Source organism: Octopus bimaculoides, chromosome 12 (genome assembly GCF_046866305.1).
Source record: "Octopus bimaculoides isolate indiv1 chromosome 12, ASM4686630v1, whole genome shotgun sequence".
Classification (NCBI taxonomy): domain Eukaryota; kingdom Metazoa; phylum Mollusca; class Cephalopoda; order Octopoda; family Octopodidae; genus Octopus; species Octopus bimaculoides.
This window is the reverse complement of record NC_142939.1, coordinates 10,419,743-10,435,135: the sequence shown is the minus strand read 5'-3', so window position 1 is coordinate 10,435,135 and position 15,393 is coordinate 10,419,743.

Genomic DNA, 15,393 nt, shown 5'->3' with positions numbered 1-15,393 from the left:
GTATTAGGAAAAATATGATCAGATAAGAAAATTAAAAAAGAAAAAAAATTATGCATATTCATTTTTTTAACAACTTGACCTCTACTCTAGCAATTTTATTCTTCCTTTTTTAAATTTTTCTCCAGAATCTTCTATTTTAAATTGGTACTAAAATGCCAGCAATGTAGTCATTGACATTCTAACACATCTGACAGCAAAGTTCAAAACTATCTTAGATGACATTTTTTTTACACTTTCTTTTAATATTTGTAGGCATGTCATTATAATTTATCTCATCTCTGCTTACAATGTAACTACAGCCCAGAAGCTGGAATCGGTAAAAGAGTAAAATATATTACTTTAAAAAAATTTGACCTTTGCCTTATAAATTATCATTAATTCACATGTTTTATTTTCTTTTTCCCAGTGATATCTTTTTTTGTACAAGCTAAATATTTTTTTATGTATGAATAAAATCTCAAATATTTAAATGAAAGAAGACATAAGATGTTGTGACATTCATTACTTGAGCCTAAACAAGAAACAACTAGATTAATTAATATAGTTAATATTTTTTTGTTTGTTTTTTATTTCTTTTAAGGTGTCTAACTGGTGGAGTCATTAGAACATAAAAGAATAAGTCTTGCAGTATTTGTTTTAGCCTTTTACATGCTGAGTTCAAATCACGTCAAAGCCAACTTTGACTCATTCCTCTTGATCTGAAAAAAAAAAAAAAAAAAGTCAACTAACCCCTTTTCAATAAATTTCAGGCCTAGTATCTTTCTGAGGAAATTTTTAATATTTTTTTTTGTTGTTGCTATTCTTAAGAATTACTATACAAACAGTTTTCAAAAACTGTTTTATTTGTACTAATTTGTACTAATAGTTCTAAAATCTCTAAATGAGATATAGGTAGTGATGCTGCTTGTGTCCATAATAACTATCTTTTTACACGAGAACATTACTGTGTGATACACGATCCCTATTGATCGGCCTTTCCTTTTCTTTTTTTTTCGATCCCTTTTGATCGAACTGCCCCTTTTTCCCTTCCTACGATCCCTTTTGATCGAAACCACCAATTTTTTTTTTTTTTTTTTTTTTTTTCCTTCCTTCCCCCTCCCAAAAAGAAAAGCTCTACATTGTATTTGTCCCATCTTCGTTGAGCCCTGTGTGGCTAATAAAAGAAATGTATCTTTTAACAAGCCCACTGGTTATTCATGACACCAGCATCTGAGCATCCATTATTGACAGGGCCAGGAAAGGTTGAAATCACATCATTTGCTGCTCCTAGTACTGGTAGTGACAAGGATTTATCTGCCTGCAAGTGATATAAATAGGAATGTGTTTTGCACCAAAAACCAGTACAGTACCTTTCTGTCACTAAGGATTATTTTTTTACAAGCCCACTGGTTATTCCTGACACCAGCACCTGTTTTGACACTGCTATTCTGTATATAACTGGCAGAGATACATCGCTGCTAACTCTAGTGTCTGGGCATCCATCACTGACAAGACCAGAGAAGGCTGAAATTATGTGATCTCATGATCTCATTGATTTATTTCCTCAATAGCAAATAAAAGCAAAAATGTGTTTTGCACCAAAAGCCAATGCGAGAGTTTCTCTCTCGGTAACTACTGCAGTATTCTGTTTTCAAAAGCAAAACATCTGCTTTACACTTTCAAGTAGAAGTAAATATCATATCTTGATAATTACACACACACACACACACACACACACACACACACACACACATGCACAAATATATTTATTAATTAACCAGACAATGAGTAATTTCCAATATCTTTGTTGTCATTCCAGGATTCATCACCTTAATACTATTCTTTTGTTTGAACTTATTACGTGTAAATAAATGAACCTCTACCTGGTGACTTGACCTGCTAGAAATAGACCTGCTGGCAGCGAAGTCTCCTTCAGTTATGCCTTGCTATTGTATAACAGCAGGGAAACATCTGATAATGTAATCAGAGTTACACGGACTGCATAAAACAACGATCACAGCTGGAAGATCTTGGTCATACATTTGTTCCATGAAGGTTATCTTGGATGAAATGACAATATATTATTGTCACTTATAGAGAAGAGGACACTAAGTGTTGCATATTCAAACTGAATGCAATCCAGGAGACAGAATATCATTGGTGACCTTTTAGTTGATTAACCAGTATCCCATGATCAACTCTGTCATCCATGCTCTTCATAGAAAATGGTAAAGCATCAGACTGCATTGCCATTTAATTTCAGCCTTTTATAATTTCCATAATGTAACTTTGCTTCACTGTTTTATTTCTCTGTTTACTTCTTGATTCTGTCCAAGCTGGAACACACTGCCATATACTGTATCTTGTCTGGTTCCGTTTTAGCTTATTTCTTTCTCCTTGTTTCTGTTATTATTATTATTATTATTATTACTACTATTATTGTTAAATACTATTGTAAGGGGGTGAGCAAGCTGGCAGAATCATTAGCACACTGGACAACACGCTTGGCAGCATTCCATCTGTCTATACATTCTGAGTTCAAATTCCGACAAGTCCAACTTTGCCTTTCATCCTCTCAGGGTCGACAAAATAAGTATCAGTCAAGTACTGGAGTCGATGTAATCAACTTGCTCCCTCCTCCAGAATTTCGGGCCATGTGCTATAATAGAATGAGTTATTAAATACTCTTATGAAGATCAGAACATTGGGGGAAAAAATGTGGAGGAGATATTCACAGTATTTGATCCAGCTTTTAAGTTCTACTTGCTATTTTATTACTTTAAAATAGGTGAAGATAAATGTATTTGTAATGACAACGTTAATAAAAAGAATAATGGGAAGAAAAATGTCACGAGATTTCAAACAATCTAATATATAAACATGTATGTAGATAAAAGAGAAAGAAGATATTTTTTGACACTGAATCAATATATATTGAAAATTTAAATTTGGTAACACTGTTTAGGTTTTGTGAAATGTGAAACTCAAGAGTTACAAAATTTGAGCTTTCATCTTCAAAAAAATGTAACAAGTAGTATAATATATATATATATGTGTTTGTGTGTATTTTCAGTTACTGAACGTCCTTGTCTACAACAGAGAGGTGAAGGAAGAGTAAGACATATTGAACATAGACAATAGCTTTGCTAAAATTAAGTTGTTATCCATCCTTGTCTCCCCCTTGTAAACATAAGGATACAGGAAATGTGTCAAGGCTGACAGGAAGCGGTGCAGCTTCCTAGGTCTAACCAACAGTAGTTTTATTCCCTTCAGGGGACTGTCACATTAAGTTGACAGTATACAACTACTTCATCGTATCACTATTGCATAAATCTCTCTGAGAGATTTAGAAATGTATTATTTCTACACTTCAATAATTTTGTAAAAATGTTACTTAAGGAATTGAACCTGGTAAGATTTTTTAAAATTCAGTCTAAATTGTGTGCACTGCACTGACGTATTTGATATTACTAAAACCAAATGTGGAATATATAATCTGAAAAGATAAAGTAATAATTATAGCTTTAGTTTCGACAATGTCTGACCTTGGACAAGAAACCGAATCACTTCTAATTAATTTCATATAAACACAAGCAATTCAGAGCTTTCAAACATCCATCTTATGAAAGTTCAATGATTGCTTGTGTTGTGTCATAATTAAACCCTCTGAAATCTTTCATCTCTTAATTTGATGTGAGATTTGATGCAAGATAACAATTACATTAGCTCTTTAAAAGATTTCCTGCAAAGATGCCAAAATATCAAATGATTCCAATTTATCTGAGAAATGGCTTTTTATTGGTGCAATATATAGTCTGAGATTTAAAATGTTATATGTGCGTGTATGATGCAAACTCAACTAATATGGCTGTAAGAGGATATAAACCAATAGCAAACTATGTAGACACTGTGTCTCTGTGTTAATCATCTAAATGCAAGTATGCAAAGCTTAGTCATGTTGTCCAATTCAAAGTTTATTGTTTTATATTTTCCATTTCTCATATTTTCTGTTGTTTTCCATGCTACAAAATTTAGCAATTTAAATGTTTGGGAATAGTCCATTTGTCTATTACCCTTGCTATATTGAATTACAACATGTTTCGGAAATAAACAAGAATATAAATGAGAGTTAAAGCACACTAATGACTAGCCTGTACTTGAAAGATATAAAAATCATGGAAAAGGTTACAGTAGAAGGTAACGTAGACTTAGTATATGAGATTCTTGTTGCTTCTGCAAGATTCTCTGGAGAGAATTGGCAAATTGTTACTGTCTGGTTATTGGATATTCCTAATATTTTGGTGCATGTGTGTAGAAGAACTGTCGTTGTTGCTATTTAATCTTTGGTCAACACTGATTGAGAAAACTTGTAATCAAAGGCATTCCACTCATGACAATCCCAACTGATTTTTTCTTTTTGTTCAGAGTGTGTCTAGGTCTACATTATCGAATATTTCGTTCCTTGTTTTAAAGAGAAGTAAGTGTGATATGAAGGAGATTTAATTGCTTCTTTTAGCATGTTGTTGCACCAAGGAGATACTCACTCGTTAACTCATTGTAGTATGTTTGTGTACAATGTGTGTGTGTATTGGACAGGTATTTATAGGGCTTAAATGGGGTTGGGGTTATAACAGTGATATCTGTGTGTTAATGTATCTGGGTATTTGTGGCTGTTTAGAGTTGTATCTATAGGGGATGGTTGCATTGATGATGCAGCAGTATTTTATAATAATAGTAATATATCAAGATATTTGAGGGTTAGTTTATTTGAATATCTATTAAGTTTTGGTGAAAGATATTTCAATAATTATAATAATGTAATTAATGATTATATACAATTCTCAAAAAAAGAATAACAAAAAATATCTGAATCTCTGAAGACTACTATTATTTTATTCAGCAAAACTGAAGGAAAATTAATCATTTTTCTTAAATTGATAAATGTTTTCCACATGCAAATAAAATATTTTCATTTCATTTAATTTAACGATAGAAAGCAACGTTTTTAAAATTCACCTTACACAAATTTGATAAAATGAGAATCATTTTTCTTAACAATAATTAATAGATAAAGATTTTTGTCAACACATTTGTAGCTCTCTGAATATATATCTGAAAAGTTCAAACATTAATTTCAAAACACTTTCCTTCATTAATAAATAGATTATATGTTGTAATTCAGTTTCAACTTTAGTTGTTTTATTTTTTGTGTCTTTTTTTTTTCCTTTTGTCTTTAAAAGCAAGCAGCGTATGATTGGGTTCTTTTTCTGAAACAAGACATGCCGAACATTGTAATAAATAAAAACTTGAACATCACTTAATGAATTAAATGTCATATGTTTAAGACTTCAGTGATGCACAACTATTTTTTTTTATATGCTATGGAATGGCCCACAATTCTTTTTTCTATTTTTCTTTTTTTTTTCTTTTTTTCCAATATATCGATGTGTATAACGTTTATAATATACATACAAATGTGAAACAACATTAGCTGTAATAGCAACATCTCCAAGAAATTTCTGAAAAGTTTCTCTGAGATAGAAAATATTACATCTAGTTCCATTATGCCTCTGTATATACATTATAAATGTTATACATACCGGGATTTCAATTTAATGCTGTTTCAAGTGCATATATTAATATTTTATAACGACTGTGGTCCATTACAATATTGTTTAAATAAAACAAAAAATAAATAAATAACTGCTAAAACACAGATTGAATCCAAATCACAAAAGAATGAAGCACCATAAGCCATACCTGAAAGGTAAAAATATCAAATTTAAAAAAAAAAAATAATAAACAATAATAAGCAAATTAATCAGTGTGAATGTAGAAAATGTGACGTCATGCATATAACTTTTTCCTATTTATACAAGTGTCACTGTGGCCCACTGTGGCCCATGAAGATTTTTCATGATCCACTTCTGAGCAGTATGATTCAGTTTGTGCATCACTGGCTTAAGTGACAGTATACTGTGTGTGTGTGTGTGTGTGTGTGTGTGTTGTGATGGTGGTGGTGGTAGGAGGGCATGCACTGTACAGCAGTAGCAAGTTTCCATAAAATTGAATCTATAATGTAGAGTTTGATTCCTAGTTGAACCATTTTAATACACCTGCTCCATATACCATGAAGGTATATGGCCCAGTGGTTAGTGTGCTGCACTTATGATTATGAGATTATGGTTTCAGTTCCCAGATCAGGCAGTTGAGCAAAACGACTTCATTTCATGTTGTTCCTTTTCTCTTAGCTATAAATGAGTTCCAGTAATTGCTGGGAAATTGGTCCTGTGATGAACAAGTGCCCTATTTCTTGGGTGGGGAATGTTCTAATCCCAGTCAATTACATGCCATGGAAACCTGGTTAAACTCCAGTCTTTTTGCTCTTGACAGACCTATGTCATAATCTACTCCATTTACCAGGGAGTTGTTAACTTGTAATCAATACTTTGTAGAAGAAAGGCGTGAGGACTGGGCTTTATCACAGTGAATTGCTCTCAAATCATATTACACACTCACAAACAAAGCATTCGTGGGTGTGAACTTGTTAACATTAATGGCTGCAAGATATTTTAGATTTCACAATATATTTATGTAGAGTCAAAGCTGCTATATTTAACTGTCATCGAAAGAGGGTCAGTAAACTGTATTCTATAACAAGCAACACTGACTTCACGGCTGTCCACTATACAAATAGTTATGAAGAAGAAATATATAGAAATCATTGTATCAATTAGTGAGTGTTTTGTTAACCTGCAGTATTGAATTTGAATCATATTGCATGCATATATAGTTTACAGTGACACGGTGCTTGACGGAATGACTTATTCTGCATATCCAAATATATAGCACTACCACTTACAACAGAGAATTATACCATATTGTGGTCAAATCAGCCAGGGTGATTCTACGTAGTCAATCACTCTCCTGCATATAATAACTAATTCCCACTCAAATCACACCCTATCATCTTAGACAAGAAGGCTACACTAGATAACATAGAAGATGAAATTTTCACTAGTGACTCCACATGGATTAAGTTAGAAGTTCAGTAGATCAGGGTTATCTCGTGACATCAATGTGGTTTATACTCAGTTTGAATTGTTATAGCTTTAAAGATAGAAGAAAAATCAAGGATCAAGCAATTCTTGAGAAAGAGACTGGGCAAAGTGTAAGATGTTGATTAGCTGCTTGTGAATGGAAAAAGCTGAATATTTGTATTGTTCTGTGATGTAGAGAAAAGGAATCTTCCATTCTTTATATTTTTCTTGTTTCTGTCATTACACTCTTGCCTTGCTGGGGCACAACCTTGAAGGGCTAAACAAAACCAACCCCAGAACTTAGCTTTTTAAAAAGTCTGCCACTTAATTCTATCAACCTCTTTTTTTATTTTATGTCAAACTGTTAATTTATTGGGCTGTAAATAAACCAACACCAGTTGACAAGGGGGGACAAACACAAACACACACGCACATTCATGCTCACCCACAATATATATACATATACTTATATATGTATATGTGTGTATATATATATATATATATATATATATATATATATATATATACACGACGGGCTTCTTTCAGTTTCTGTCTACCAAATCCACTCATAAGGCTTTGGTTGGCCCGAGGCTGTAGTAGAAGACACTTGCCCAAGGTGCCACGCAGTGGGACTGAACCCGGTAACATGTGGTTGGTAAGCAAGCTACTTACCACACAGCCAGAACTTAAAAAGAAATGAAATTCCATGTTGACATGGGTTGGACGGTTTGACAGGGTCGTGCAACAATGTCTACTCAGGCATAGTTACCCTGGATGGATCCCTTTCCTAATGCCAACCTCTTTAATTAGCATATTGCTTGCTTCTTTCACTGCACCAACATTTGATCATCATCATCATCATCGTCATCATTATTATCATCACTATCATCATCATCATCACTTCGTCTGCTACTGCCACCAATACAACCACCACCACCACCACCATCGCCGCCACCACCACTGCCACCACCACCACCACCACCATCATCATCATCACCAACATTTTTACATCCACTTCTTTCCATACCGGCATCGGTTGGACAGGACTTCTTGGGGCAGTATTCCATGGTCAAATGCCAATCTTGGCAACAACCCACACATTTTCCTTCAAGTAAGGTTCTTTATTCAGTGTTGTTTTGCACTTGACCACTGCCCCTCGTCTTGCTTATGAGGGATATAAACATGTAAACACTGCCGAATCAGTATCAAGGCAAAGACACACACACACACACACACACATGTATATACATTTTGACACTCAAAAAAAAAAAATGGAAGAAATCTTTGATGTTTCAAGCCTAAACTCTTCTACAGAAAGGAAAGAGGAGAGAAAACAGATGGAGAGAAGAAAAAATGGAAAGAAAACAGTATGTGTCTGGATTAACAGTTGCACATATTGAATTTTATATATATGTAGATATATATATAACACTGAATCTGTTAGAATAATTAATACTAGTCATTGAGCCAATAATAGCCTTTCCGCATGACATTAGTTTTTCTCATTAGAATCGTTATGTTCTGCATTAAATATATTCATTTGCACTGAACTACTGACGACCATATTTTCCAGCAAGTTAAATTTTTCAGACCAAAACATACAGCCAAAAACAGGTCGGTCACCTTGTATATCAAGACAACTTTAGAAGACTGAAAATTCCGAGAGAAATGGAGTAGGATTTGGAAAGATAGTGACGATGTTTGAATGTCTACACTATATACTACATCTATGATTTGAATGCTGGAAAAGACAGTAGTTAATTAGCTTGCAGTTAAGAGTTCAAGTCTTACCATAGAAAAAATACTTGTGACATAGAGGTCAGGGATAAATATTATTTTACTTGGAAGCAGGTAAGTGTTGGCCACAGGAAGAGCATCTAGCCATTAAAAATATCCATCCCAACAAATTCCATCTGAACCATGCAAGCATGGAAAAATGGACATTAAAACGATGATGATGATGATGAACTAGTATTTTGTCTAGGGAAAAATCTATCTCTCATCCCTATAATATCACAAATAATAGAGATAACAAGTGTCCCTTAGGACCCTTGAGGGTTCATGGGGATTCACAGAGGCATGAAGAGAGTGCCTTTCCACGAGTGTAAGGTGGGAGTAGGGGTGAAACCAACTCAAAGTCTTTTGTGAAGTAATTTGGGTTACCATGAAATAAAAGGTTTTGGCGAATGAAATTGAGATGATAGAAATTTAAGTGAAAGAATTAAATTATTGTTATGTAATAAAATTTGAAAAGAAAAAATTTACAATTTCAATAGAATATATTCTTAAATATAATTTAAATAATTCTTTTACTATCAATTTTTCTATTATCATGGTATGTATGCGTGTTTGTGTATACACATATATATATATATGTACACAAATGTATATAGGTATGTAATGTGTGAGTAATGTAAGCATATGTGTTTGTATGTATATATGCACACACATACACACACACACATATACATACATACATATATATTTATATATATATATATGCACATGTATATATATGTTTGTGTGTGCATATATACATGTACACACACATACACACACAGATATATACACAAACATACAGATGCACATATATATATTAATATTGTTCATATGGTATTGATTACAATAAATAAATATAAGAAAACATCTTCGTATTCTCACACTGATAGCTAAATTTGATTCTTAATTTAATATATTTCTATGGTTGGGTAAGTACTTCAGGGAGGGCTTGTATGGAGTCGCAAATAAAATAATTTCTAAAGATATAATGCTTGTTGAAGTCTGAGAAGCAATAATGAGGTGACCATAGCATCAGCTTAGTTTTATGCATGGCTTCAATAGTTTTCTCTTTTTTTGTAAAAATAATATTAACAATAATAATAATAACGACAACAACAACAATAATAATAATAATAGTAAGCAAACAAAAATTTCTCCTGGGTCAAAATGGGTCTCCTTTGTATATTGACTGAATTTCCAGAGCTTTTAAGAAAGTCTGGAAGTAGATTCAATTCTAAAGATGATGAATATAGTAAAAAAAAAATGGATAAGAACAGTGAAAAAATATTAAAAAATAAAGCAAAATTTAGATTTCTCGCTGAAGAAAGTTAATAAGAAAATTAATAAAGCATGAATAATAATAATAATAATAATAAAAATATATAAATTAAATATATAAAAAAATTTCTGGTCTAAAATGTCTATATTAAGTAAAAAAAAAAAAAAAAAGTAGACAAAAAACAGAAAAAATGGGAAGAAAAAGAAAATGTCAACAGAATTAATGTAAAATAAGAACTTTCAAGGAATTTTTTTTTGCAGCAAGAATTTTTTGTTCCAAAGAGGTAGTTTTTATACCAACTTTCCTATCTAAACAGAAAATTTGAAAACTTCCAAGTTTGTGAAATATGATACAATATGATGGAATTAAATTTTCTTTTTTTTTTTTCTTTGATTGGGGTGGATGGAGTTTGCCAAAATATTTTATTTTAGCCACAAAACACTTATGTTTCTTTCTTAGTTTTTTTTTTGCTTCTTTTTTTTTTTTCATTCCAATCAACTCGAAGCTAGAGTGAGGTATATCTGGAATATGTGGGCATCAAGATTTTTGATTGGAGTTCACTTGTTTAAGTATGAGTCGCTGTTGGTTTCTATGCATTCCGTCAACCACTGCAAAACGACCTGTTGCAAAATTGGCAAAATGTGTCTAGTATATTACCTGGCTCAACACTTTCTTAACCCTTTTAGAGAATTCTCATTCCCTTACTAGGGATCAAAAGGAAGTGGGAGAGAACTTGTCAATGACTTTGTCTATGTACATAGTTCCAACAATATTCAAAAGGAGGAAGAAACTTCTTGCAGAATAAGCAGCACCAGCAGTTTTCTAGTTCATGGTTTGGCAAAAAATGTTCATTCAAGTTGAAATGTTTTTGTTACGATTCAATTTTTTGTCCAGTTTACTGCATGGCTGTGAAACCTGACATTTAAAAAAAAATTTATGATAAGGACCTTGTTGATTGGTGACATATGGCACTGGAGAAGACCCATCAACCTGTGCAAGCATGGTGAAATATATTTAAAATGGGGTAGAAATGGCATCTGGGATATCTGTCTATAACTGGGCCTTTCATCCAGTTTATACCAGCTAATACCCCATCTGTTGCTCTCTTGCGCATTTGATACTCTCACAACACCCCTTCCTATTCACTGTGCCAAGCCAAGCATCACATTCTGTTAACACAAAACCATTCCTGTAATTACCCATCACTCACTCACTCTTTCTTTTTCTCTCAGCAAACAAGTAGCTGCCATTAATGTCTCTCATCCATTACAACGCCTGGATAAGGAAGGATTACACTGGATCTCTTGCTCTCCAATGCACTCCCAATTTTACCCTCCTTTACTGCTCACCATAACTTCTCCTTCCAGTCAGTCTTTTATTCACATCAATCATTCTTTTATTATTGTCGTCTTGGTATTCCCTATCAACTAATATTACTTCTAATTCTATATTGACATCTGTTGCACTCTTTTACCACTGACCATTTCTGATACTCTCACTCACTCTCTCCCTTTTCTATTTGCAAACATGTAGCTGCCATTAATGTCTCTCTTCCACTACCTTCTCTCACTCTCTCTCTCTCTTTCTCTCTCTCTCTTTCTCTCTCTCTCTCTCTCTCTTGTAACACCCTACCTTTACCGCTTCTCTTGATTGCTCCTCTAGTATTAATCTCTCTCATTTCTCTCCTTTTCCAATCACTCACTTTTCCTCCTTCATACTCTCTTCTTTTTCTCTCCCATCCCAGGTCATCTTCTGCAACCAATCTCTCTTCTACCCACTCCACTGGCCACATTATCCTGAATAGAGACAATATAGTACAGTGAGAACACCCTTTAGTCTTGCAGGGCAAAAGGCAATCTCGCTAGTACCACCACCATGATAAAATTTGTCCAGTAAAGCCAGTCAGGTGACTGGCAAATGATCAGAGACATTGTCGGGCTAACAAGACTCTGTAGTTTGTCTTCTTGAGGACATGACATTCTTTCCAATGCAGGTGTCACGATAAATGCACCCAGTAGACTCTGTAAAGTAGCTGGTGTTAGGAAGAACGTTCAGCCATAGAAACTTGTTAAAATTTAAATATATCATCCTTAGAAGAGCAGAAACTTTGAATATGAACTAACTCAGAGTATGACAGCCCATGAGGGGCTTTTGCCGAATGGAAAGCAGAGATAACAGGATAACTGATGCTAATAATGATGACAATGACAAATGTTGAACAATAATGTCACAGGTTTCTATTGAGCCACTCATTGGTTTACTGCAATTCTGATGGTGAATGCAACAAAGGTGTCCCTGTAACTAGATGCAAAACAATTATCTCAAAGTACTTCATTTTCAAAGGGAAAGATTTCCATTTTTCTAACCAAACTTTCATAGTCAAACCATATATACACATGCATGCCAAAATACACACATACAGATATATAGATACACACACACACACACACACACACACACACACACACACACACACACACACACACACACACACACACACACACTTTAAGTAATTATTTTCCGGGAAATCTTTAAAATGGCAGGTAACACAATATACAAATATAGAATCCAAATAATTTTATTCTCTTGCCTGATGAGCAGTAGCTTATCAAGCAAAGTGAGGCTTTGAAAACACAGTCAACCTGCATTTTGTTTGCCTAAATTATACACACACACACACACACACACACACACACACACGGTTTAATTTTATATACTTTATATCTTCATTCTTCATTATTATTTATCATCGATTTTCCATGCTGGCAGGGGTTGGACTATAAATCTATAGTTTATATTTATACACACATATGTTGTTTTTATATATATATACTTATATACATGTATATATATGTTGCTTATATATATAGGGAAGCAAACTGCTTAACTGCACAGTCATCCCTGCACTGTTTTTAAGACTAAGTAGAACACATGACAATGAAGCAAGCATCAGCGTCTGGCAGGAGTTAGGATTTAACATACTTTATTCTTCCTATTTTAGCCAATGATCAAAGCTATTCTTAATAACTCTGGTCATTTAGTTCTTTTTACTTCTTTTTTTTTTGTTTTGTTTTTTTTTGTTTTCATGCATAGTGTATCTGCAACCATATTATCCAACCATCCAATCTGCTTTTCGCTTTTTTTTTTTTTTTTTTACGGTGGTAGAGTGATATGAGGAATATATTTTTTTCTTGTTTTTAGAGGCTAAGTGACAATACAGAGACTCTCAGTCTTGCTAATCACATATTGTGGTGTCCACCACACAGAAGAACAAACTAGAAAGGTTTGGCATCTGACCAATCAGAGAGATAACTATTATTATTATTCTTTTCCTTTTTTCTTATCGAGAGTGAATATGTGAGAATACTGACTGCAGACAAACCCCAATTCAATATGTTGGCTAGTTTATATTGATGACAATGAAGGGGCTCTAAGTAAGGAGAAAAAAATGATTGTCAGTCACAGATAATATTCCTTGTGTCAATTTATAATTTAATTTATTAGTCAATGATATCATATGATAAAACAATAGCAATACAATGCTCACTACTAGCTTTTACAAGTAGTCAAGTACTGACGTGGTCAAATCCACTGTAATATCCTTTTCTTTCCCCAAATTTATGAGCTGAGTTTATATAAAAGACATTATTATTACTATTATTACTATATTATTGTTATTGTTATTATGATTATACTCTTTACTTTTTTACTTGTTTCAGTCATTTGACTGCGGCCATGCTGGAGTACCGCCTTTAGTCGAGAAAATCAACCTCAGGACTTATTCTTTGTAAGCCTAATACTTATTCTATCGGTCTCTTTTTACTGAACCGCTAAGTTACAGGGACGTAAACACACCAGCATCGGTTGTCAAGCGATGGTGGGGGGGACAAACACCGACACACAAACACATACACACATATATATATATATACAATATATGACGGGCTTCTTTCGGTTTCCATCTACCAAATCCACTCACAAGGCTTTGGTCGGCCCAAGGCTATAGTAGAAGACATTTGCCCAAGGTGCCGCACAGTGGGACTGAACCTGGAACCATGTTGTTGGTAAGCAAGCTACTTACCACACAGCCACTCCTGCGCCTATCATAATTATTATTAAATCAAAATTAAAAGAAGCATGCCATTGTCATCTAGTGAACGATATTTCAACATCTTGTGTGTCTTCAACAAGTTCAAAAAATAATTTTGTCAATCTACTTCATTTTGGTTAATATATAAAGGATTGAGGTAACTGCTCCTGAAGATATAGAGTCAAAATTATTATCATTATTTATCACTCACAGATTTTGTTGTAACTCCTGGAAACTTGCATGCATAGTGGGCTGGCTACCTGCAGCCTACGGTACCATGCAATCTATTCTTTTCCACTATCTAATACTTTCCTGACGAAGATTCTGGCTATGCCACGGAGGCAAAACTTTTTGTAATGTTTCTACTGGACACTCTATTCCAATTTCATTTATATTCTTCATGATGCCTTCTGATAGTGTCCCCAAAGATGCAACAATAAATAGCACTATCTTCACCTTCTACATTTTCCACAGTTGAACTCTCTCATATTTTAGAGGATTGTATGTGTCTAAATTTCTATTTCCATCTTCCTCGTATTTTTATTATTATTATTATTATTATTATTATTATTATTATTATTATTGTTGTCATCATCATCATCTTTATCATTATTATTATTCAAGGATTGGGAACGATGAGCTGGCAGAATTGTTAAGATACGGGACAAAATGCTTCGTGGCATTTCATTCATCTTTATGTTCTGAGTTCAAATTCTGCTGAGGTCAGCTTTGTCTTTCATCCTTTCAGGAACAATGAAATATGTACCAGTCATACACTAGGGTTCAATGTAATTAGCTAACTCCCTCTCCTAAAATTTCAGTCCATGTGCCTATAGTAGAAACGATTATCATCATCATCATCATCATCATCTTTTGTCTTTTACATTTTACTTATTTCAGTCATTAGACTACGGCCATGCTGGGGCACTGCATTGAAGAAATTTTAGTTGAACGAATTGACCCCAGCACTTATTTTTTTTTTTTAAGCTTGGTATTTATTCTATCAGTCCCTTTTACCAAACTGCTAAGTTATAGGGGTGTAAACACACCAACACCAGTCCTCAAGTGGTGGTGGGGGCAAATGCAGACACAAAGAGATGCACAAATATATATATATATATATATATATATATATATATATGTGTATATATATATATATATATATATATGTACCGGCACATCTTTACAGCCCCTTCTTTTGTCTTACATTGTTATATGCATGAATA